Genomic DNA, 27,234 nt, shown 5'->3' with positions numbered 1-27,234 from the left:
GGGTTGCCATTTCCTTCTCCAATGCATGAAAGTGAAAAGTAAAAGTGAAGTCGCTCAGTCGTGTCCGACTCTTAGCGACCCCATGGACTGTAGCCTACCAGGCTCCTCTGTCCATGGGATTTTCCAGGCAAGAGTACTGGAGTGGGGTGCCATTGCCTTCTCCGGCCAGACAGACTAGTTTGGGGAATATAAAACAGTGGGTTGATGTCACCATCAAGGAAATACCACACGGAATAGATGTGGGAAGTTCACCCTTGGAGGTACTGGAAAGAACAGGAACCTCATTCATTCATTCCCACAACAATCACCTGAGTGTTTTGGTTGGCTGTAACCAATGTGTCTCCAAATATGGTTCCAAGCAAAACTCCACCATCATATACCATTCATGTGGGTGCATCAGGTTTCATTCCAATTAGATTTTTATTCCAGATCTCAATGAAATTGGGCAAAACCCCAACCTAGGTGGATTAGGAGAGGGTCCATATGTGTTTGTAGATCCTTCATCACAGTGAAGTTATTGACATTGAGGTACCTGGATGTAGAATTATTGGCATTGTTCTGTAAGAACTTGGGAAGGTAACTAACTGAAATGTGCAGAGAAGTGTTTTTAATCAATATCACCGTCTTACAGCAAGTAGTGAGCACAGTCATATCAGACAAAACCATGTCAACTGTCAACTCAAAATGTGAAAGTTAGACACCTTGGTAATGCCTGAAAGTCTAATTAAATATTGGATTTTCTCTGGAAAAATTCAGCTGGCTCTGTGAACAGAGAAAAGTTGGCTTCTTTTCCTAAGAGTGGGGAATATGAAACACATATCTAATTATGTTATGTTTCTAAATTTTTGAGAATCAATCTATTGCCTTACAAATAAATTTATCTTCCTTAAAATAGACCCAATAAATCCCTAAATACTCTCACTTATACTTACTTTTCCAGGACCATCTACCTCATCTTTCCCACCTCCACCTCTCTCTAGCTACACTAACCTGTAATTTGTCCAAGTCTGCATGGTCTCTAGCTCCCATAATTTTATAACTTCCCCCTACCTCCACCTCATTCATCTACTTAATTATTACTAACCAACCTTTAAAATCTTCCATGTTCTCTTAAGAGCTTTCCCTGACTCTTAAATTTAGATTAAATCAATCACCGCATTTGATATTGTTACATTATGGACAGTGTTGAAATTTACATGAACTGTATAATCACAGAATACAAAGATGGCTGAGAAATCTCCCATCTCTTTACATCCAGAGAAATATCTAACTGCCAAGAATATTCCCTGCCATATGCCCAGAAAAGTCTCACCACCCCCTTGTTCAGTGTTGTTTATTTGCCTCTGTTAAACCTCAGATCAAACACCAATACAGTATACTAACGCATATATATGGAATTTAGAAAGATGGTAACAATAACCCTGTGTACGAGACAGCAAAAGAGACACTGATGTATAGAACAGTCTTATGGACTCTGTGGGAGAGGGAGAGGGTGGGAAGATTTGGGAGAATGGCATTGAAACATGTAAAATATCATGTATGAAATGAGTTGCCAGTCCAGGTTCGATGCACGATACTGGATGCTTGGGGCTGGTGCACTGGGACGACCCAGAGGGATGGAATGGGGAGGGGGGAGGGAGGAGGGTTCGGGATGGGGAACACATGTATACCTGTGGCGGATTCATTTTGATGTTTGGCAAATCTAATACAGTTATGTAAAGTTTAAAAATAAAATAAAATTTAAAAAAAAAAAAAAAACCTGTAAAATAAACAGATCACCCCAGACTTCTAATTCAGCTTACCTCCAACCTGTTCCAGATTACAAAGGGAATTTCCAATATAACATAAAGTAGGAATCAGAACTTGAAAATATCACCCATAATTCAAAAAAATAAATGAAAAAATAACTATAAAAAAAAAAAAAAAAAACCTCAGATCCTCTTCCTTTTGTTTGTTTCTCCATCATGAACACTCTTCCCACTGCAACTCACTCAATAAATTCATCTTACCCATCTGGTGCATCTTTAATATTAAGCACTGTCTCTGTAATATGTAGGACTTGGTATACAACTAAATAGGAATTCTCTGTTGCATGTTTTTTACTCTATTAGACTACTATTTGAAAAAAGAAACCATATCTGTCCTTTCCTCTGTAGTCTCTCTTGGACCTAGTGCACACCAACATCACTCACTTTTATTTAGTACTCTATGAGCTTTACCTTTATTAACTTATTATATCTTCACAACCATACAATGATCTAGACAACAACACAATTCACACTTTATAGATGGGGAAAATGAAACATGATGGAGGCAGACTAACTTCCACAAGATCAGACAAGTGATAAGTGAAGAGAATCTCTTCAATACTAACATAACTCCTGTTTCTGAGTTCCTAATCACTCACTAATATTCTCTCTCTTTGGAGAAGTAAATGGCAACCCACTCCAGTATTCTTGCCTGGAGAAGCCCATGGACAGAGGAGCCTGGTGGGCTACAGCCCCTGTGGTCACTTAAGAGTAGGACACGACTGAGCATCTAACACACATGATATTCTCTTGTCATGAATTTGTATTGGTTAAAAAATGAACAAGAAGATTCTAGAAAGACAGTAGGAGTTACAATATACAGTCTTGAATCTTAAGTCTCCACGTTAAAAATGAATTAAAAATGTAGCATGTAGTTAGCAAAACTAAACTAAAATTGTTTAGTCGCTAAGTTGTGTCCAACTTTTTTGCAATTCCATAGACTGTAGCCTGCCAGCCTTCTCTGTCCATGGGATTTCCCAGGCAAGAATACTGGAGAGGGTTGCCATTTCCTCCTCCAGGGGATGTTCCCAACCCAGTGATAGAACTATTTCCTGCATTGGCAGACAGATTATTTACCACTGAGCCACCAGGGAAGCCCAAAATTAGATTATCTTATATATAAAATAAGATAAAGCTGATAACTGTGGGCATTTTAATTCTATCATAATTGGTGTCCTTAAGAATTAGACACCACACTCTTGGTGTGGAATAAGGGAGGTACAAATATGATGAGAAGCTAGGTAAAAACCTGTAGCCTTGGATTTGTGTTGTATTAGTGTGAATTTATAGTTATCTTTATACATACATATTGTTCATGTATATCTTTATACATATAACTTAAAGGTACAGAAATATGACCAACTCAATATTCCAAGCCCCTAGATTGCAGTCTTAAAATATAACTTCCTATAGAAGAAACAAAACTTATTGGGATAATGCTAATATCTGGCCTAGAGCAGGAATTGTGTAATAGAGGGTAGGAGTTTTATAAAATCTGAAAAATAAGATCTCAAGGAAGTTATAGGAGGTCATGATTATTATGTTAATAGGGCTCAGAAGCCAAAATGAAGAAGCTCTTTATGGTTAAAGATAGGGCAATTTACAGTTTATTTGGTATATGAAGCACAATGGAATGATATTTATCAAATACACTTATAATTTTCCGTTCATATTGATAGTCAAAAGCCACAAATAGGCTAACTTCTTTGGATGACAGAAACACAATTTACTATCTTGAAAACCATGCAAATAAAATGAAGGAATCAATCACATTTAAAATCTTTCTGTATAAAACTACTTGGTTAATAAGTGAAATAATATGAAAGGATTAGAATATCGAAATTTTGCAATCCCCAGTGAATTAATGGATCTGGGCAACAAACATTAAAGACTGGTAATTTTACAAAAAAAAGAGAAACCAGACATTATGTGTACATATAGAAAAGTATAACAGTTTATAGTGTTGCAAAAGGGAATGAATATGAGTTTAATAAACCCGCTGAATTCAGTTGCCAACTTATTGGAAATACAGAGGACCAATAAGCATGCTGAGTAAGCCATGAGTATGCCATCAGTGAAGCCCAGATTTTCTGAAACTTTATGGGTAAATGCCCTGGGCTCTCTAATAGGTAAAATTAAAAGCAAGGGAAAGTTCATGGAGACCTACAAACAGATATTTAAAGGACATATCAAGTTAAATAGAAATTCATGGGAAAGACTAAACTGTACTGTCTAGAGATATAGAGATAAGAAAGCCTTCCTCTGCGATCAGTGCAAAGAAATAGAGGAAAACAATGAATGGAAAAGACTAGAGATCTCTTCAAGAAAATTAGAGATACCAAGGGAACATTTCATGCAAAGATGGGCTCAATAAAGGACAGAAATGGTAGGGACCTAACAGAAGCAGAAGATATTAAGAAGAGATGGCAAGAATACACAGAAGAACTATACAAAAAAGATCTTCATGACCCAGATGATCACAATGGTGTGATCCTCACACTCACATCCTGGAATGTGAAGTCAAGTGGGCCTTAGAAAGTATCACTATGAACAAACTAGTGGAGGTGATGGAATTCCAGTTGAGCTATTTCAAATCCTAAAATATGATGCTGTGAAAGTGCTGCACTCAATATGCCAGCAAATTTGGAAAACTCAGCAGTGGCCACAGGACTGGAAAAGGTCAGTTTTCATTCCAATCCCAAAGAAAGGCAATGCCAAAGAATGTTCAAACTACTGCACAATTGCACTCATCTAACATGCTAGTAAAGTAAAGCTCAAAATTCTCCAAGCCAGGCTTCAACAATACATGAACTGTGAACTTCCAGATGTTTAAGCTAGTTTTAGAAAAGGCAGAGGAACCAGAGACCAAATTGCCAACATCCGCTGGATCATTGAAAAAGCAAGAGAGTTCCAGAAAAACATCTACTTCTGGTTTATTGGCTATGCCAAAGCCTTTGACTGTGTGGATCACAACAAACTGTGGAAAATTCTGAAAGAGATGTGAATACCAGACCACCTGACCTGCCTCTTGGGAAATCTGTATGCAGGTCAGGAAGCAACAGTTAGAACTGGACATGGAACAACAGACTTGTTCCAAATAGGAAAAGGAGTATGTCAAGGCTGTATATTGTCACCCTGCTTATTTAACTTATATGCAGAGGACTTCATGAGAAATGCTGGGCTGGATGCAGCACAAGCTGGAATCAAGATTGCCAGGAGAAATATCAATAGCCTCAGCTATGCAGATGACACCACCCTTATGGCAGAAAGTGAAGAAGAACTAAAGAGCCTCTTGATGAAAGTGAAAAGGGAGAGTGAAAAAGTTGGCTTAAAGCTCAACATACAGAAAACTAAGATCATGGCATCTGGTCCCATCACTTCATGGCAAATAGATGGGGAAACAGTGGCTGACTTTAATTTTTGGGGCTCCAAAATCACTGCAGATGGTTATTGAAGCCATGAAATTAAAAGACACTTACTCCTTGGAAGGAAAGCTGTGACCCACCTAGACAGCATATTAAAAGGCAGAGACATTACTTTGACCACAAAGGTCCATCTAGTTAAGGCTATGGTTTTTCCAGTAGTCATGTATGGATGTGAGAGTTGGACTATAAAGAAAGCCGAGTGCTGAATAATTGATGCCTTTTAACTGTGGTGTTGGAGAAGACTCTTGAGAGTGCCTTGGACTGCAAGGATATCCAACCAGTCCATCCTAAAGGAGATTAGTTCTGGGTGTTCATTGGAAGGACTGATGTTGAAGCTGAAACTCCAATACTTTGACCACTTGATGCGAAGAGCTAACTTATTGGAAAAGATGCCGATGCTGGTAAAGATTGAAGCTGGAGGAGAAGGGGATGACAGAGGATGAGATGGTTGGATGGCATCACTGACTCAATGGACATGGGTTTGGGTGGACTCCGGGAGTTGGTGTTGGAAGTTGGGAGTTGGCTGGGAGTTGGGAGGCCTGGCGTGCTGCGGTCATGGGGTGGCAAAGAGTCAGACACGACTGAACTGAATAAAAGTATTAAAGAAATTCAGGGAAGTAATTTAATTGCCTTGGAAGTTCAGCAGGAAAAAGGAGTTGTGAAAGGGATCAAGAAGGGATTTCTGGAGTAGCTGACAACATTCTTGGAGAAGGAAATGGCAATCCACTCCAGTGTTCTTGCCAGGAAAATCCCCTGGACAGAGAAGCCTAGTGGGCTGCAGTCCATGGAATCACAAAGAGTTGGACACAACTGAACAATTTCACTTTTGACAACATTCTCTATGTTCTCAGTGATGTTTACAACTATGTTTACTTTATGTGCTGTGCTTACTCACTCAGTCATGTCCGACTCTTTGCAACCCTATATACTGTAGCCCACCACACTCCTCTGTCCATAGGGATTCTCCAGGCAAGAATACTGGAGTGGGTTGCCATGTCCTCCTCCAGGGGATCTTCCTGACCCAGGGATCGAACCCAGGTCTCCCACATTGCAGGCAGATTCTTTACCATCTGATCTACCAGTGAAGCCCAAGAATACTGGAGTGGGTAGCCTATCCCTTCTCCAGGGAATCTTCCTGACCTAGGAATCAAACTGGGGCCTCCTGCATTGTAGCAGATTCTTTACTAGTAGAACCACCAGGGAAGCCCTTGTTTACCTTATGCTACTTCACAAAGCCATGTGGTTTCTAAGCCTGTTTTCTCAATTTACCTTGATTTTAAAGTACAGTTTTTAAAAGTTCAAAAATAGGAGCTCCTAATGGTCACATCTGGAACAAAATAATGGTGGTATTGAATTATAACCCCAAATATAAAATCAGTATCTGTGAATCTGATGCCAAAAAGCTTGGCTTTCTGTGCACCAAGGCCAGAAAGAAATACAGAGACAGAGTTTTGGAGGAACAAGAAAAATGGCTTTAAGCTTTGCCTGGCAAAGGAAAAAACACAGCAGGCTAGTGTCTCAAGAACTGTGCCCCTTTCTTTGGGGAATAGGGAGAGATTTTACATCCCACAGAAGGTCTTGCTTTTTTTTTATCTTTTGCAAGATTTCAAAATGGTCACAGCTGGCATCAGGCAACTAGGTCTGTTGTTCCTGAAGTTATCAGCCAGTGACCTTCTTTTTGAAATGCAAAATGCTACAAGAGAGTGTAGGCAGGGAAGACTGCCAGGTGCAGAGAACAGCTCATATGAGAGTCAGAGAGCAATCAGCTTTGTTCAGCCTTGTGAAGGAAAAGTCCAGCCACAAGTGTTTGTTACCAGCAATAGCTAAGGAATAACCAAGATTGCTTACCTTTTTCAGGCCTGTTTATGTTGTTTCCTCAGCCTGTTCATCATTTCCTTATTTTCCTTCTTAATTAGAAAAGTCTCATTTCCATTTAAGAAAAGTTTCCTCTCTATTTTTGCTGCAACGAATCCATGCTGACAAAAATAAATGATTAGGCACATTGATAAATAAGGGAGATAGGATTATTCATTTTACAGAATTCTAAGTAATATATGTAGATACTATCCCTACTAGCAAGGGCAGCTTAATTCACCCTTTCCTTGAATTTGAGTTGGACTCAATTCTAACCAAAACTTAAGGAAACATAAAATGGTAACTTTATGTAGAGAAACCTGGAAGACACCACCTTAATCAAGTGACCAAGATTGACATCATTTTCTGCTATTTATCTTTTTAGAAAAGCTATGACAAACACAGACTGCATGTTAAAAAGCAGAGACATTACTTTGCCACCAAAGGTCTGTATAGTCAAAGCTATGGTTTTTCCAGTAGTCATGTATGGATGTGAGAATTGGACCATAATGAAGGCTGAGCAGCGAAGAATTGATACTTTTTAACTGTGCTATTGTAGAAGACTCTTGGGAGTCCCTTGAACTGCAAGGAGATCAAACCAGTTGATCCTAAAGGAAATCAATCCATGGATTTCCCCTTTGTTCCTTTTTTTTTTTTTCCTCGGCTTTTCCCTTTCTTTGTCTGTCTTTTAGCTACTGCCATTTTGGACTCTTTCTCTATTCTAACTACCTAAAAAGAGAATATTACAACTAAGACCTGGAGCAGCCAAATAAATAAAAATAAGCATTTTATAAAAAACACAGACCCAAACTGAGGGGTAAGTCTACAAATCACCTAACCAATACTATGCTATTCAAAATTACAAGTTCATAGTGAAAATGAGAGTAACTCAGTCGTGTCCGACTCTTTGTGACCCCATGGACTATAGAGTCCATGGAATTCTCCAGGCAAGAATAGTGGAGTGGGTAGCCTTTCCCTTCTCTAGGGGATCTTCCCAACACAGGGATCGAATCCAGGTCTCCCACATTGCAGGAGGATTCTTTACCAGCTGAGCCAAAATAGTAACAGAAATGGTAAAAATTGGAGTTGTCTAAGGAAACCTGTGGGCTTCCCTGGTTGCTCAGCGTAAAGAATCCTGCCAGTGCAGGAGATGCAGGTTTGATCCCTGGATTGGGAAGATACCCTGGAGACAGAAATGGCAACTCATTTCAGCATTCTTGCCTGGGAAATCCCATGGACAGAGGAGCCTGGCAGGCTACAGTCCATGGGGCTGCAAAAGAGTCAGACACTACTTAGTGACAAAAACAACAAGGAAACCTACAGCTGAATGCAGTGTGGTCTTCTACACTGGATCCTGGAAAAGAGGACATTAGTTGGAAAACAGATGAAATCTAAATAAAGACAGGAGTTTAGTTAATAGTATTGTAGCAATATTCCTTAGATTTGATAAATTTGCCCTGGTCATGTAAGATGTTACTATAAGTAGAGCTGGGAGAAGGGTATACAGGACTCTGCTATTTTTGTAACTTTTCTGTAAATTTAAAATTGTTCAAACTAAAATGTTAAATAATGATTTTGATGTACCAAAAAAATGAATGAAAAGAACTTCTGGTTCAAGATTTAATATCTCTTTCCTTCACTTATATATTAATTTATTCAACCATTCAGTGAATCTTTAAAATTTTATTATGTACATGTCAAACATATTTTAATTGTCCTTTTTAATTCTCCATATGAATGTTTTTCACTTAGTTCTTCAAATTTTCCATTTTGTTATTTCTTAATACTTCTGGTATTTATTTCAGTTTAGAAACTTTCACCACACATTTAAACTCATTCAGTAATATCCTTACTTGATTACTCATTATTAACAACCTCTCCGCACAAACTGATCTTATTGAGTCTCAATACTGTTGCTATAATAAATATTTTGATGAAGTTACTATTATCTAAATTCACACACATCCACATGCACACACACATATACACAACAAACACAACTGTTTTTAACTCTGGCTTTACAGGCTAAATAAACTGTGAGCTCCTCACTGGGGCTCTAAAGACTACAGAATCTGGATCCAAAATACCTTTTAATCTTATGCATAATTGTTTAGATTTCCAGGCCTGCACCCCAGGCAGTCCGTTCTTCCTATCTTCTGCATACAGCTTGTTTTTCTCAGCAACATTTCACCAACTGCTTAATATTTTTACCTTAAAAATATAAAGTTGTCCACTCTTTTGATACAAAATTGCACGCCTTTAAAAATGTGAACAGTGTTGAAAGTTTGTAATGCTTGTAAAAGCCTAGAGAAAGAAATAAAATCAAAGCAAGTTAAATATGCATATGAATCTATTATATTACTGTTTGAAGTTTTTGAGATTCCCCAAATGTTTACCATTTTGGTAATTTATTTCATGCTAAAATGTTTTGGGGCAAACAGAGTGGTTTGCAAACAAGTAATTAGATGTATGTGTGGGTTCTAAGTCTCTTCAGTCATGTCTGCCTCTATGAGACCCTGTGGACTGCACCCCATGGTATTCTCCAGGCAAGAATACTTGATTGGGTTGCCATTTCCTTCTCCAGGGGGTCTTCCTGACCCCAGGATCAAACCCTTGTCTCTAACATCTCCTGCATTGGCAGGTGGGTTCTTTACCATTAGCGCCACCTGGGAAGCCCAATAAGATATAGGATGTAGTCGCTCAGTCGTGTCTGACTCTTTGTGACCCCATGGACTATAGCCCGTCAGGCTCCTCTGTCTGTGAAATTCTCCAGGCAAGAGTACTGGAGTGGATTGCCATTCCCTTCTCCAATGAGATATATAGAACTCTACAAATTAAAATTATGGAATAATTACCCAATTCTTATATTTCCACAGCAATTATGGTGAGTATAGTATTTAATAATACAACACAGTATTATATTTATTTACTGCAAGATTACTTTGTGTATATGCAAATTGATATTTTTAAAAGTCACACTTAAGAGTGTTTAACACTTTAAATGTCATTTTGTAGAAAATCCATTGTTACTAAATTAGGTATAAATCATTATTAGATCCATTAGCTAAATAAAATTGCTCCTAAAATTAATACCAATTAGCTATAATGGTCTAAATAACATACAGGGAATTTTAGTATCCCAGAGATCCAGCTCTAATATTTTATTAATGAGTTTACAGAACACAATTTTATATTCTTGATATGTATATACTAAAATACAGCTATTTGTTAAATCAGTAGTTTTTATAAGAGAAGGAATAATGAAAATTCTTAAAAGTATGTTTTGTTTGGCTGTTTTTTTACAAAGTTCAGATAAAGATTTATATATCTTATACAAGGCATGGCCACAAATGTAAAACTAAATTTTTGCCTTGAAAAGGTAATTTTTAAAAAGATACTCCGAAGAAAAGCCATAGTGACAAAAATGATTTTGTTAAAACAAATCAGCTTGGCTCTAGAATGAGTATGATCAAAGTATCATCTAGCAATAGCAGAGACTGAATTTGAGATTAAAACTGGAAATATCAAAACTGGTCTCATGGTTATGATGAATAGTTTTAGACATTATGTGGGGAATAATTCATCCAAACTTTGGAGAAATCTAGGCAAAATAACTTGATACCTCAAACAACCTCGGCCAATGTTTTCACTTTTTCTATTACCACATGATCTGTTACTAAAAAACTGTTTGCCTAAGATGTTGTTCAGTTGCTAAGTCATGTCCAACTCTTTGCTACCCCATGTACTGCAGCACGCCAGGCTCCTCTGTCCACTATCTTCCGAAGTGTGCTCAAATTCATGTCCATAGGGTCAGTGATACTATTGAACCATTTCTTCCTCTGCATTCCCGTCTCCTTTTGCCTTCAATCTTTCCCAGCATCAGGTCTTTTCCAATGTGTCAGCTGTTCCCATCAGGTGGCCAAAGTATTGGAGCTTCAGTTTCAGCATCAGTCCTTCCAATGAATATTCAGGGTTGATTTCATTTAGGATTGATTGGTTTTTTTTGCTGTCCAAGGGACTCTCAAGAGCCTTCTCCAGCACCACAATTCGAAAACATCAATTCTTCAGTGCTCAGCCTTCTTCATGGTCCAACTCTCACATCCATACATGACTACTGGAAAAATAATAGCTTTGACTACACGGACTTTTGTTGGCAAAGTGATGTCTCTGCTTTTGAATACGCTGTCTAGCGTTTGTGATAGCTTTTCTTCCAAGGAGCAAGCATCTTTTAATTTCATGGCTGCAGTCACCATCTGCAGTGATTTTGAAACCCAAGAAAATAAAATCTGTCACTGCTTCCTCTTTTTCCCCTTCTATTTTCTATGAAGCAATGGCACTGGATGCCATGATCTTAGTTATTTTCATGCTGAGTTTCAAGCCGGCTTTTTCACTCTCCTCTTTTACCCTCGTCAAGAGGCCTAAGTGGAGGCATAGACAATTTTCTACTTCCTGAAATAGTTGTTAACAATTTTATTTGTAGTTCACCCACAAACACATACACAGTGTGATGCAGCTTACTAAGTGCTATGTAATACATTGGTAGTAAATGAGAAAAAGCTTTCCTTGCTGTTTTTTATTTTCTAAAACCATGTATCCCACCTTCATTTTAAAACCTAGTAGAATATTCGCTATTTCATGTGATATAATCAGTGTCTCGTATCTGAAAGTTACAAGTACTCAATGCATTGTTACTATTTGAGATATTACATAATATTTAATGTATATTCCTGAGCAATGTAAGAACAAACAAGAAAATTTAATACAGTTATCCTTGATACATTCTAAGTATGCTGTGTGCTTAGTTATTCAGTCGTGTCTGACTTTTTGCAACCCCAGGGACTGTAGCCTGCCAGGCTCCTCTGTCCATGGAATACTCCAGACAAGAATACTGGAGTGGGTTGCCATGCCCTCCTGTAGGGCATCTTCCCAACCCAGGGATCCAACCCAGGTCACCCACATTGCAGGTGGATTCTTTACCATCTGAGCCACCAAGGAAGCCCTTCTAAGTGTAAGGTCTCGAAATTATATGAGTGGTTTAACTTAGTTCATATTAATAAGAGAAATAGAAACAAGCACTATAAAAGTCTGTTTAGATATGGGATAATTAAGATGTTTAGTTACACAGTTAATTTTTAATGGCTTCTATAGCACAAAATTTAACTTGATTATTTAATTTTGAAATAAATGGTAAGGCATGCTGGAAAGGCTATAATTTTACTAAAGGAGATCCATTGAATATTAAGTTCAAACTCTGTGCCAGTGTTGCTTGAAGATGACCATCAAACACTTAGAAAACATAAATCACATATTATTTATGGTTATAAACAGCATCGCTAGTGCCACTTTTCCATTTCTACCTCTTAAATCATTCTGCTTCTTAATCGATGATCTTCCTCTCATGATTTAGCATACTCATGTATTTTATGATTTATTCTTTCATGGATATATAATGAAAAAAAATTCTAAAAGATATAGATATAGATAGATAGTAGATAGATAGATATTTGATGCCTTCTTTATCCATTTATCCTTTGGACACTTAACATTTTTCCATATCTTGGGTGGATGGCGAAAAGCTGCAGTGAGCATGGGGGTGCAACTGTCTCTTAGAGATACTGATTTTATTTCCTTTGACTACATACCCAGTAATATGTAGTTTCAAATGGTAGTTCTATTTTAATTTTTTGAAGAAACACCTTATTCTTTTCTACACTGTTGGCAGGAATGTAAAATGATAATTTATCCTGAGTTAAATTTTTCATACTTAATGATTCTGAGTTTTCTGTTCCACTGGTTTGCTTCTGCATCAAATTCAGTATTGATTTTCCTCGTGTAGTTCTTCCTGTGTGCTCTCCTGCAGCTGTCTATTCATCCCATCATATTACGTACCCCCACTGAATTGTAATTTTGTATTTTCTGACTCCTTTATACTCATTTTTGACTTCAAGTTCATGCGTGTAAGAGCTGTATCGATAATGTGCACTCTGCCAGTGCCTGGGGCAGATTAATCATAAAAATGTTAAATACGAGAGGGAAAGACTCTTCAAGTCTTCCTTTCAAAATTTTATGAGGTATTTCGCATATTTTCCCTTAAATTTCAGAATTATTTTGTTAAGCACCTCTCCTGACTCACTATAATTTTGCCTGGTATGATGATATTAAATATATGGATTCATTTGAGAAAAATATATAACTTTTGATATTGATTCAAAATTTATGACTTCTCCATTCATGAAAGTAGAGTGCATATTTTTTGAGATTTCTTCTAGGCTTCTCACTAAAATTTATACTTTTTCTTCATTTAGATTTTGCATGTTTCTTGTGAAGTATATCATGTGGTACTTATTATTTTATAAATGAGATAGTTTTTTGTTAAATCTCTCAACCATTTATTGCTGGTATAGTAAATTCTTATTAATTTGAATAGATTTATACTTCATTTTCATGGGTTTCCAGGTACAAAATTTGTCCTATGTACATTTTAAAAATATGTATCACTTTTCTGATATTGACTACTCTGGTTTCTTTTTATTGTCATTGACAGACTAGTATTTCCAGAATAGTGAGCATTATTTTTCTGTTGTCTTAATTTTTACAGAAATGACTCTAGAGTTTCAATATCGAGTTTAAAGTTGGCCCTTTGCTTTAGTGAATCAGGTATGAAAAATTTTTTTCAGTCATTTGTAAACGTTACTTTGTTTTTCTGGTAGTGATGAGAAACTTAACAAACATGTTGATAAGTGTCTTTGAAAATAATTGAAGCGCACTATTTAACCCCAAAATATTTTTTTCTGCTACTGCAAACCATGGAATAGGTCATTTTAAAAAGTATATTGTGCAACAAATATTTGGGCTTCCCAGGTGAAGCTCGTGGTAAAGAACCCACCTACCAATGCAGGAGACACAAGAGACGCAGGTTTCAGTTATTGAACTGTGATTTTTCAATGTAAAAATGCATTAAAGAAGAAAGTATGATATTAGAAATTGCTTGTTAAAGAACTATGTAGGCACCCGATCCTTGGGGCTGATTGGCCAGTTAAGTGTTTTCAAATGTGTCAGCTTTTAATCTCTTGAAAAGCCTATCACATCCAAAATAAAGATACAAACTCCAGGCCAACAGAACTAAATCGTTTCATCGAGGATTAAAAGCTGATTCCAGCAAATACTTGAAGAAAATGCGAGGGAAGTCCCATATTTGAATGGAATAGCCCCATATTTGAATCGAAGCCCCAGAACTAATCATTTTAGTGCTATCTTTAACTTGCTACTTACAAATGGGTTGCTATATAAATATCTTTGCTTAAGTTCTTTATTTTACTATGACTATCCCAACTGTTTGAAAGCAAATTCCGTGTAAAACTGGACCATGGAAGTTTTGTTCCTTGCTTTGGCACAGACTAATTTCTGCAAATCCAATTGGTTATGCTAAGATTCTCTTTCAGTTGTTTTAAATCTTGGCTGTAAAGTAGAATTACCTAGGGAGATTAATTTTAAAAAAATAGCATATCTGCATCTCCTCCATGGAGATTCAGATTTGATTGATCTCAGGTGCATCCTGGACATGGGATTTTCTTTTCCTAACTGTTCCTGTTTACTTTAGCCAATGGCAGTTTGAGAATCACTGATCTAGTCCATGATTCTTAAAATCCAATTAATACTTTTGAATATCTTATCTTCTCTTACTTGTAGGCAAAAAAAAAAAAAAAAGAAGATGCTTTCTTTGCTTCAAATTCCATGGAACAAAAGATATAAACACACAGTTTTGCAGAAAGGTAAAGATTTTTTAAACCTTTAAACCTAAAGGTAAAGGTCCAGGTAAAGATTTTTTAAACCTAATGCAATGTCTGATTCTATTTATATTTTCTTGACTATTTCTTTTAACCTCTTGAGAGACAGAGGAATAGAGAGAGATCTTTTTATCCTGCTATTTTCAAATACCCATAGTTATGTATCCTGAATGTATCTATAGCCTCTGGTCTCATATGTTATTTGAAGTTGTAATTTTTTTCCCACTCAAAGCAACCACATCAACAAAACACAAATGTTCTTTTCTTTCTTGTTCTAAGCATTACCTTGGTGAACTTTCAACGGCTTGTGCCATGATCACTACCATATCTAACCTCGAATATGCTTTTTACAAGCTTGTATTGAATTGAAAAAGCACTTTAAGCATTTTGAAACTCTTTCTCATTGAGAAATAGGAGTCCCTGAATGATTACAGAGAATAAAAGTTGTTCAATATATCAAAGACATTTCATCCTCATAACTGATGTCCCTCATGAGAGCACTGATAGCATGATAGCACCCCCAAGACCAATTCCCAGAATATGAATAAGATTGAACACAATCTGAGCTATACCTCTGTGTCAGAGCCCTCTTTTTAATTTTGAAACTCACTTTGACCAGGCAGAATGGATTCTGATAATATTATTCAAACAAAAGTGAGGCATCATTCTCTAAGTGATGTACCCAACCAAAAACATAAGCATCATCAGAGAACTTGTTAGAAGCCCAAATTCTCAGGCCCCAACACACATTTGGGAGAAATCTATGTTTAAATAAGCACCTCCCAGGTGATTCTGATACATGTTAAGCTTTTATTTTAAGTGTTGTTCCAAAGGGAAGATGGCTTTCTGGTGCCTAGAATAAACTAAATTCAACCCATGTAGGAGAAAGGGAGAAGACAAATAGGTATTCTTTTGTGCACTTGACACCTTCAAGAGTTGTGAAGTCTAAAAAAGGAAACATTTACCCCACATTTTAAAAAAAAATGATTAAAGAGTCACATTGCAGGTTGCTACAGTTTGAAGGGTGTTTAATGGTGTTATATAGAAAATAGCATGGCATTCAGGCCTCTGGACCATGGGAGGATTCTATAGAGGTTAGACCCAGTTAATCCCATTAATTCCAATGTGGAATTTAATCTTTCAGTCAAAAGGAATTGAGATATAATTCAGCTCAGTCAGAACCCACAAGAAACTGGCCAGGGGCACAAACATGTCTCAAAGAGACAGAGAACAGAGTCCCCAAGTGCCAGCCTACTAGACAACATTTCCAGGAAATAAGTTACCGGGAGAAGACATTTTCAGAGTACCCCTGAGGAATAAAGCTACCTCCTGTATGAATTCTCTGAAACTCAAAGCACAAGCAGCTGAAGCTCAAGAGATGGGTCAACAAAATCTGTGTTTATACCCATCCTTCTGCCAAAAGAAAAAAAGAATCACTAATGGCTTATTTTTTTATGTCTTTTTATAGAAACATCTTATCTTGAAATCTGAGTTTTATAAGAGGACTATTTCCTGCAAATAGTATGGAATAAGATAACATAAGATGATTAGTCTTGCCTGTCCACTGAAAGGAACAGAAGACGTTATGCAATAGTGAGTGTAGATCTCCATATGTGGCAAATTACTCACATGCAGTTATTCAGAGGCTTATATGAAGAAGGTTGGTGTTCTCAAAGGAGTGGTGTGGATAGCAGCTTGCTTCTATACTAGCTGGAGAGATTCAGAGGGATTTGAGTTTTCAACCTCATTCATGCCTCCAGCACATGTTGCCAGTCAAACATGTATCCTAAGGCCCTGCTCCTTGCCTTCTAGTTCCCCTGCTCCTGCTGCTGCTGCTAAGTCGCTTCAGTCGTGTCCAACTCTGTGCGACCCCATAGACGGCAGCCCACCAGGCCCCGCCGTCCCTGGGATTCTCCAGGCAAGAACACTGGAGTGGGTTGCCATTTCCTCCTCCAATGCATGAAAGTGAAAAGTGAAAGTGAAGTCGCTCAGTTGTGTCTGACTCTTAGCGACCCCATGGACTACAGCCTACCAGGCTCCTCCATCCATGGGATTTTCCAGGCAAGGGTACCGGAGTGGGGTGCCATTGCCTTCTCCGTCTAGTTCCCCTACCTTAGCTGAAATCTGTGCCTCCCAGTTGCCAAGAAAATCTGCATGCCAATGTGACACATTCTGAAGAGACTTATTCTGAATTCCATCAATACATACATATTTCCACCAGGATTACTGAGAGAATCTTTCATCTTTTATTCCTTTTATCTTTAAAAATAATACATGTTTGGAAAATAAGAACAATATTTGTGAGAGAAATTACTTTTTCACTGTGGAGTAAGAACAGATATTTTAAAATGAAAACATTGTGGGGAGAAAAGAGATGTTAAGGTTATGGCAGTTTATTCCTATACAGTCTACTGTTTTTCAGTGCTATCTTTTCTCCTTAAATTTTATTTAAAGCAAAATGGCAGAAACTTGCTCTTTTAAAAAATTCTATTTACTTAGTGTCAGTTAAGGAAAAAAAATCTCATATGTGAGAATAGTAGAGAGGATATCAATAGATATTTCACTTTCCATATGGAGAACATAACCCAATGGATTAGGTCTAGCTGTGACCACAGGAGTTTTCTAGCTGGAAGCAGATGGTTAGTTATAACTAGCACATACATAAAACAGCTACCTCCCTTAAAACCTCAGCAGTAATCTCATTTTATTTTCAGACTAGTTTTTCAAAAAGTGTATCTAAAATGTGGAGCAATACATATAAATTATAAAACTGAAAAAAATTGCTTTCTTTTTATCTGGGAGGAAGAGGTCATGTGTTACACTATAGCTGTCTTTTGGTGAGAATATCACAGCTTAATTTGATTTGATGCTTTTGAACTGTGGTGTTGGAGAAGACTCTTGAGAGTCCCTTGGACTGCAAGGAGATCCAACTAGTCCATCCTAAAGGAGGTCAGTCCTGGGTGTTCTTTGGAAGGAATGATGCTAAAGCTGAAACTCCAGTACTTTGGCCACCTCATGCGAAGAGTTGACTCATTGGAAAAGACTCTGATGCTGGGAGGGATTGGGGGCAGGAGGAGAAGGGGACGACAGAGGATGAGATGGCTGGATGGCATCACCTACTCGATGGATGTGAGTTTGAGTGAACTCTGGGAGTTGGTGATGGACAGGGAGGCCTGGTGTGCTGCGATTCATGGGGTCTCAAAGAGTCAGACACGACTGAGCGACTGAACTGAACTGAATTTGATTTGAATATGCCTTAATTGAGGCATATTCTTTTGAAATCAGAATGAATATATTCATAAGAAAACAAGCACAAAACTAATTACCTTGGTATAGAAATGGCTGTCTGGTTGGTTGTTGGGCAAAACCTGGAATGTATGTAACTAAGACTATAATTTTTATTATGGTTTACCTTATTTTCTAATGAATTATTTTACTCTTAGATGCAAATCACATTCTAGATTTTTTGCAGTTTTTCTTGGATTACTTCTTTCTTAATATAGAATTCAATGAGTCACTTGCTTAGGTGAAAAGAAAATCAGTACTACAAATATCCTATTTTTTTCCATAGAAAATCCCAAGAGAAATTATTCTATAATCCAATAAATTTCTTAGTGAAGAAATATATTCTATTACTCAGAAGTATGTACTCAATATGTCCTTAGTCATTTTACCCTGTAATATTTAATTATATTGCCACCCTGTTACAACAGTGTAAATAATTTTCTTTTATCTGTATACAGCATACTTTTAAGTTATATAATTCTTAGGTAACCTTTCAATTGGGGTTAAAAATGTCAAGGTAAAGACTGCCCTCTAAAACTGAAAACTGTAAAATTCAGTACATACATTAGAATACTCAAGTTCTTTATTCTAAGAGACTACCTTGAAATTAATTCTTAATGAAAATGTTTTGTCATCTCTAGTGAATCTGGGGGCCTCTGAAAACACCATAATCAATAGAACTATTGACCACATAAATTAGGTAACTGTTATTTTGACAAAGTAAAGGGCTGCTGATATTCAGAAGAAAAATCGTTAGTTAGAAGTGTTATTACCTCTTCAACAAGAGGAAAACACCTTATCCAGCTTACAAAGATTTTTATCCTCCTGAAAAATTTAATCAGAGTTTATCGGGTTTCTAGTATGAAGTGCATGTTCAGTTGCTTCATTTGTGTCTAACATTTTGTGACCCCATGGCCTGTAGCCTGCCAGGCTCTTCTGTCCATGGGGATTCTCCAGGCAAGAATACTGGAGTGGCAAATGCCCTTCTCCAAGGGATCTTCCCAACCCCAGATTTGAACGTGTGTCTCTTATGTCTCCTGCATTGGCAGGTAGGTTCTTTACTCACTGAGCCACTTAAGAAGCCCTCTACTATGACAATCTAGCATTAAAACCTTGGTTACAATTCTTCATCATACCTATGCTTAGCAAATAACTTCGGGTCATAATTTTATTTCCTTTATAAAGATCCTTAAGAGTGAAGGAGTAGGCTGATGATGTTATTTAAAATTTTTGTCCACTTGGCAGTTATACTCAACAGTGTAAACTAATACATTTTTAGAATGAAAAGCAATCATTCAGGATTTATCATGTCTGTTTCACAAAGCCCAGTTGCTTCAAGATGAATTAATAAAATCAATGTCAATGTTTAAAGACCAGGTATTAGATGTGTAAGGATCACATGAAAGTACTAAGACTTTGTTAGATTATATCTGAAATAGCAAAATGACTTCTGTTTTAACTTTTGCTGCACTTATTGTTTGAACAACTATAGAGCTATGTTCCAGGCAGTAGTCTAGACACTAAAAACACAAAAGCAGACTGGCAGACATGAACACAACCACAGTTAGTAAAAGTGTATTATAATAGGTGTTTTAATTGAGACATAGTTGGCATCTAACATTATGTAAGTTCACACTGTATAAATTTAAGGTGTGTAATGTGTTGATTTCTTTGCATTGATCACGGAGGAAGGCTTTCTTATCTCTTCTTGCTATTCTTTGGAACTCTGCATTCAGATGCTTATATCTTTCCTTTTCTCCTTTGCTTTTCGCTTCTCTTCTTTTCACAGCTATTTGTAAGGCCTCCCCAGACAGCCATTTTGCTTTTTTGCATTTCTTTTCCATGGGGATGGTCTTGATCCCTGTCTCCTGTACAATGTCACGAACCTCATTCCATAGTTCATCAGGCACTCTGTCTATCAGATCTAGGCCCTTAAATCTTTTTCTAACTTCCACTGTATAATCATAAGGGATTTGATTTAGGTCATACCTGAATGGTCTAGTGGTTTTCCCTACTTTCTTCAATTTAAGTCTGAATTTGGTATAAGAAGTTCATGGTCTGAGCCACAGTCAGCTCCTGGTCTTGTTTTTGCTGACTGTGTAGAGCTTCTCCATCTTTGGCTGCAAAGAATATAATCAATCTGATTTCGGTGTTGACCACCTGGTTATGTCCATGTATAGAGTCTTCTCTTGTGTTGTTGGAAGAGGGTGTTTGCTATGACCAGTGCATTTTCTTGGCAAAACTCTATTAACTCTTTCCCTGCTTCATTCTGTATTCCAAGGCCAAATTTGCCTGTTACTCCAGGTGTTTATTGACTTCCTACTTTGGCATTCCAGTCCCCTATAATGAAAAGGACATCTTTTTGGGGTGTTAGTTCTAAAAGGTCTTGTAGGTCTTCATAGAACCGTTCAACTTCAGCTTCTTCAGCGTTACTGGTTGGAGCATAGACTTGGATTACTGTGATATTGAATGGTTTGCCTTGGAAACGAACAGAGATCATTCTGTCGTTTTTGAGATTGCATCCAAGTACTGCATTTCAGACTCTTTTGTGACCATGATGGCTACTCCATTTCTTCTGAGGGATTCCTGTCCACAGTAGTAGATATAATGGTCATCTGAGTTAAATTCACCCATTCCAGTCCATTTAGTTCGCTGATTCCTAGAATGTCGACATTCACTCTTGCCATCTCTTGTTTGACCACTTCCAATTTGCCTTGATTCATGGACCTGACATTCCAGGTTCCAATGCAATATTGCTCTTTATAGCATGTGACCGTGCTTCTATCACCAGTCACATCCACAGCTGGGTACTGTTTTTGCTTTGGCTCCATCCCTTCATTCTTTCTGGAGTTATTTCTCCACTGATCTCCAGTAGCATATTGGACACCTACTGACCTGGGGAGTTCCTCTTTCAGTATCCTATCATTTTGCCTTTTCATACTGTTCATGGGGTTCTCAAGGCAAGAATACTGAAGTGGTTTGCCATTCCCTTCTCGAGCGGACCACATTCTGTCAGATCTCTCCACCATGACCCGCCCATCTTGGGTTGCCCCACGGGCATGGCTTAGTTTCATTGAGTTAGTCAAGGCTGTGGTCCTAGTGTGATTAGATTGACTAGTTTTCTGTGAGGTCAAGTGGGCCTTAGAAAGGATCACTATGAACAAAGCTAGTGGAGGTGATGGAATTCTACTTGAGATATTTCAAATCCTGAAAGATGATGCTGTGAAAGTGATGCACTCAATATGCCAGCAAATTTGGAAAACACAGCAGTGGCCACAGGACTGGAAAAGGTCAGTTTTCATTCCAATCCCAAAGAAAGTCAATGCCAAAGAATGCTCAAAGTACCGCACAATTGCACTCGTCTCACATGCTAGTAAAGTAATGCTCAAAATTCTCCAAGCCAGGCTTCAGCAATACGTGAACCGTGAACTTCCTGATGTTCAAGCTGGTTTTAGAAAAGACAGAGGAACCAGAGATCAAATTGCCAACATCCGCTGGATCATGGAAAAAGCAAGAGAGTTCCATAAAAACATCTATTTCTGCTTTATTGACTATGCCAAAGCCTTTGACTGTGTGGACCACAATAAACTGTGGAAAATTCTGAAAGAGATGGGAATAATAATAATAAACCTGACTGGCTTCTTGAGAAATCTGTATGCAGGTCAGGAAGCAACAGTTAGAACTGGACATGGAACAACAGACTAGTTCCAAATAGGAAAAGGAGTACATCAAGGCTATATATTGTCACCCTGCTTATTTAACTAATATGCAGAGTACATCATGAGAAACACTGGGCTGGATGAAGCACAAGCTGGAATCAAGATTGCCGGGAGAAATATTAATAACCTCAGATATGCAGATGACACCACCCTTATGGCAGAAAGTAAAGAGGAACTCAAAAGCCTCTTGATGAAAGTGAAAGTGGAGAGTGAAAAAGTTGGGTTAAGCTCAACATTCAGAAAACGAAGATCATGGTATCCGGTCCCATCACTTCATGGGAAATAGATGGGCAAACAGTGGAAACAGTGTCAGACTATTTTTTTGGGCTCCAGAATCACTGCAGATGGTGACTGCAGCCATGAAATTAAAAGATGCTTACTCCTTGGAAGGAAAGTTATGACCAACCTAGACAGCATATTCAAAAGCAGAGACATTACTTTGCCAACAAAGGTCCATCTAGTCAAGGCTATGGTTTTTCCTGTGGTCATGTATGGATGTGAGAGTTGGACTGTGAATAAGGCTGAGCGCTGAAGAATTGATGCTTTTGAAGTGTGGTGTTGGAGAAGACTCTTGAGAGTCCCTTGGACTGCAAGGAGATCCAACCAGTCCATTGTGAAGGAGATCAGCCCTGGGATTTCTTTGGAAGGAATGATGCTGAAGCTGAAACTCCAGTACTTTGGCCACCTCATGCAAAGAGTTGACTCATTGGAAAAGACTCTGATGCTGGGAGGGATTGGGGGCAGGAAGAGAAGGAGAAGACAGAGGATGAGATGGCTGGATGGCATCACTGACTCGATGGACGTGAGTCTGAGTGAACTCCGGGTGTTTGTGAAGAACAGGGAGGCCTGAAGTGCTGTGATTCCTGGAGTCGTAAAGAGTCGGACATGACTGAGTGACTGAACTGAACTGAACTGAATGTGTTGATTTGATACACTTATATATTTCAAAATGATAACCACCATAGTATTAATTAACACTTCTATCATATCACATATTATTTCTTTTTGTGGTGAGAACAATTAAGTTGTAGTCTCTTAGGAACATTGAAGTTTATAAAACAGTATTTTTACTATACTTTCTGTGTTGTGCATTAAATCTCTAGGACTTATTTTTCTACTAGGTGCAATTTTGTATCCTTGACCCCTGGTAACCACCATTCTAGTCTATGCTTCTACAAGTTTGTTTGTTTGTTTGTTTTTTAATTCTACATATAAGTGACATTAGCAACATTTGGGTTTTTTGGTCTGATTTATTTCACTTAACATAATACTATCAAGGTCATTTCATATTGTTGCACGTCCTTGCCAACAATGGTAATCTCTTACCTTCTTGATGGCAGCCCTTCTGAAAAGGATATGGTGATATTATGGTTTTGATTTTCATTATCTTGGTAACAAATGACACTGAGCATATCTTCAAGTACCTGTTGGCCATATCGATGTGTTTTTGGCAAAAATGTCTATTTAGTTCCTTTTCTAGGGGTAGAGTGGGGGCATCTCAGGGAATCCTGGTAATCCAGCTTGCCAGTGTGTGTGTTAGTTGCTCAGTCGTGTCTGACTCTTTGTGACCCCATGGACTGTAGCCCTGTGCATGGAATTCTCCAGGCAAGAATACTGGAGTGGTTTGCTGTTCCCTTCTCCAGAGGATCTTCCTGACCGGGGATCGAACCTTTAGATTTTACCATCTGAGTCACCAAGGAAGCCCAGTGTGCCAGAGTAGAGGCCAAATGAAATGTTGGAGGAAAAATTAAATAGGCCGGTTGAACCTAAACTGAAAAAATCCTTAAATTTCACATTTAAGAAGTGAGTGTGGACTCTTCAGCCTAGTGAGCAAGAAATAACGTGATCTGATCTGTGAAAATAGGGACAGGAGAAATGTGAATTTGAAGGCAGGAAACAAATCAATAATTATTAAAGACCATTTCAATATTCAAGGCAAGAAATGATGAGGATATGGAATGCAACTAATGGTGTGAGAAGGACCTTAGCAACATATTGGAGGTAAAATCAGGTGGGATTTGGTGGTAAGTTCATATATATTTGGGGATTCTCAGCATATACAGTGTGGTTAAATATAAGTTGATGGGATAAGGAAGAAAATGTAATGTGAGGAAAGGATGTAAGACAGGCTTCTTTACCACTGAGCCACCTGGGAAGTCCTTTACATAATTATAGCACACACAAGCATTCCGACTATAGCAGGCCTTGTAATATCTTGTGAAAGTTGCTCAGTCGTGTCCAACTCTTTGCAACTCCATGGACTGTAGCCCACCAGGCTTCCCTGTCCATGGAGTTCTCCAGGCAATAATAAGAATGGGTTGCCATTTCCTTCTTCCATGTAATATCTTGCCCCTAACGAAAATACAAATTTGAAGTCAGCCAAAATGGTCACAAATTGGTAAAATCAGATGATAACATAACCTGGAACATTCTAATTTTTTTTTTCAAACTGATCTTATGTAATTAAACCATTCCATAAACTATTGTGCATCTACCATATATCACCAAAAGGAGGAAAACAGTGAGCAAAGCAGAAATGGTACCTGCCCTCACATGTTGTACAGCCTATTCTGTAAATGAACCAAAGATGGTCACTGTGTTTTGGCCCTTAGCTTGTTTATTTCTTCAAAGCAGACTGAGGCCCATTAGCTCTAAAGCTTACTGACTCCAGACTCGTATTTTTACACGTTAAAGGAAAGCTCTTTCTCTACACACAGAATACATCTGGCACCAAATGTGTGTGTGTGTTTTTTTTCCATACTAACAACACATTCTCCAAGTTTCTATACACCAACTGAGTATCCTACAATTTAATTCTGACAGAAACTACCTCGAGTTAATACCAACCCCAAAGGTTAAGGGCCCAGGCGGACAAACTTTGGATGCAAGTGTGAGTCTTGGGTTGTCATCTGTATTTCTCACCAACCAGTTATGAACTGAGAGATTCCATAGTCCATTCTTAAGGCTCGATAATTTGCTACAACAGCTCACAGGCCTCAGGGAAACACATTCCTTTGATTACCGGTTTACTGTAAAGGATATTATAAAGAATACCAATGAATAGGCAGATGAACAGGTTCATAGGGTGAAGTACCAAAGGGTCTCAAACTCTGTAGCTTCTGTCCCCATGGAGATAGGGTATGTACCTCCCTGATACTGTATTTCTGCTGAACATGTGTGTTAATTTAAAAAAATGCTTCAAAATTTTAAAGTGCCATATTTGCATGGTATGAGAAGCTCTTTTTTTTTTTTTTTTTTTAATGTAGCCATGGGGATTGCATACATTTTCTCTTATCACTACAAGTTAACTCCCTATTTAGCATCAACTAAATGATTCTTATTTAGCATAGATCAAACTGAATACAGAATAGAAATTATATTTCCATTCCTTTATGAAAGAAAGCCACTTTCAGTTTAAAATTTCACTCTTATCTAAGATATCAGCCAAAACATCAAAAAACACTGTTAGTATTTGTATCTTGTGGGCTTTTATTACTATCTATCTAACCAATGTATTGTGGAAAAGACTAATGATTTTCTAAGAAAGATTTATATACAGAGTCAACTACTTTAAGAGGAACAGTACAATTTTAATTATTTTTATCCTACAATGTCTCTTTTGAATATATGTCACGTCTCTTGAGGAAAAAAGACTTTAAGTATTCACATAAAATAGGATTATTGATTCATTCAGCAGCCAATATATTGCCTCATAATTGAATTTCATGAAAACCATTGTGTTAAATATTTTAACTTGTTCATGCCAATTTAAAACTGTCAAAATGTACCTTGAAAGAATGACCAACCTGGAATCAATGGCAGGAATTTAAAACTTTGTTATATTTGTAATCCTTTTGAAAAGACCTGATCATTTCAATTGCTATATAAGGATGAAGAGACTCAATAATTATCTGGATAATTCTATACAATAAAAGTTCTCAGAAAAATAGAGAAAATTTAGGTGGATTTAAATGTATATGATTTTCCCCTTTAAATTGAAGTTAGTTGTCCTTATTTTGTGTGCAAAGAAATAAAATCAAGTCAGTTATTACTCTGTTAGAAACTCCTGCTTTCAGCATTCCTGATTTTTGTAAGCCTGTGTAGGCCTTTGCAGTAAATAAGCTACTTATCATTCCAATTCTCCACATTTTTAAAACTTGTGGTAACTATGTTTAAATAAAACTTCTGTCTCAAATATTTTCCTTCATAGAATATAAATAATTCCAAAGAGCATCATATTGTTTTAAGTCTCAATGAAAATTTTCCTTCAACTTTACTATATGCCTGTGAAAGTCGCTCAGTCGTGTCTGACTCTTTGCAACCCATGGACTCTATACAGTTCATGGAATTCTCCAGGCCAGAATACAGGAGTGGATAGCCTTTCCCTTCTCCAGGGGATCTTCCCAACCCAGGGATCAAACCCAGGTCTCCTGCATTGCAGGCGTATATGCCTAGGCTCCAAATAAATTCTGAAATCAATAGATTAGACTCATACAGATATGAAAATAAAGGGGACAGTGGTGATAGCTTACTTACCATTGTATTACTTTTACATATTCTCTGGATGATATATTTTTATTAAATAAGATGATGGGTGCTAGTTGATAAAACCATTAAGAATTGGAGATCTACCTAGGACATTTACTAAAGCATTCATAAATACATGAATATAAATGAAACAAACATAATTTCTTAAAATATTTTTCCTACCATACAAAAATTAATGAAAGAAATATGCTAATATTTTATATATGTGCTACTTATCCAAGCTGAATCTACATGTTTACTCCAAAACACTTGGGGGAAAAAAAGGTCGTTTGATATTTGATGAGTCAGTATTAAGCTACATTAAAGACTCCTTATTTGCTTGACCAATTTTTATACTCAAATTCAGACTTTCCAAATTCCTTAAGAGTTCAAATCAAATTCACATCAAATCTTTGAATCACACTGAAGTAGCTTTTCCAGACAAAACATGGCTAAGTGAAATATAGCATTTCATCTTTTTTTCACTTCCCTTAAAAGTAATACACTTATTCAGACTTTGAAAGTATTTCAGGTTCTTTGTATCACATTCAAACAAGGCTGAAATGCATAAAAAGAAAAATGAAAAATATACCACTTAATTCTGCTTTCAAGTTAGCCAGTATTACATTGTTAGTTAACTTTTAGGCCCTAAACTAAATATTCTGAATTAAGTACGATGAGATAGCTTACCACAACCTCATACCCCTAATTTAAGATCTCAGGAGTAGAAATATTAATGGATTAATATTTATCAATGAGATCTGAGTTCTCATATAACTTTAAGATAAAAAAATTTATAAAAAATTGTACTTTGTCTTGAGACAATTGT

The 27,234-nt window shown here is 37.3% G+C and overlaps 1 long non-coding RNA gene across 1 annotated transcript; it reads left to right on the top strand.

Annotated features, from left to right (window-relative positions):
* The first annotated feature begins 9,801 nt into the window (after positions 1 to 9,801).
* Positions 9,802 to 15,079, top strand: LOC123328293. Its single transcript, XR_006543139.2, has 3 exons — positions 9,802 to 9,971; positions 13,686 to 13,744; positions 14,777 to 15,079. It is a non-coding gene; the product is annotated as an uncharacterized LOC123328293 (long non-coding RNA).
* The last annotated feature ends 12,155 nt before the right edge of the window (positions 15,080 to 27,234 follow it).

This window comes from Bubalus bubalis, chromosome 11 (genome assembly GCF_019923935.1).
Source record: "Bubalus bubalis isolate 160015118507 breed Murrah chromosome 11, NDDB_SH_1, whole genome shotgun sequence".
Classification (NCBI taxonomy): domain Eukaryota; kingdom Metazoa; phylum Chordata; class Mammalia; order Artiodactyla; family Bovidae; genus Bubalus; species Bubalus bubalis.
This window is presented reverse-complemented; position numbering and strand designations above follow the sequence as displayed.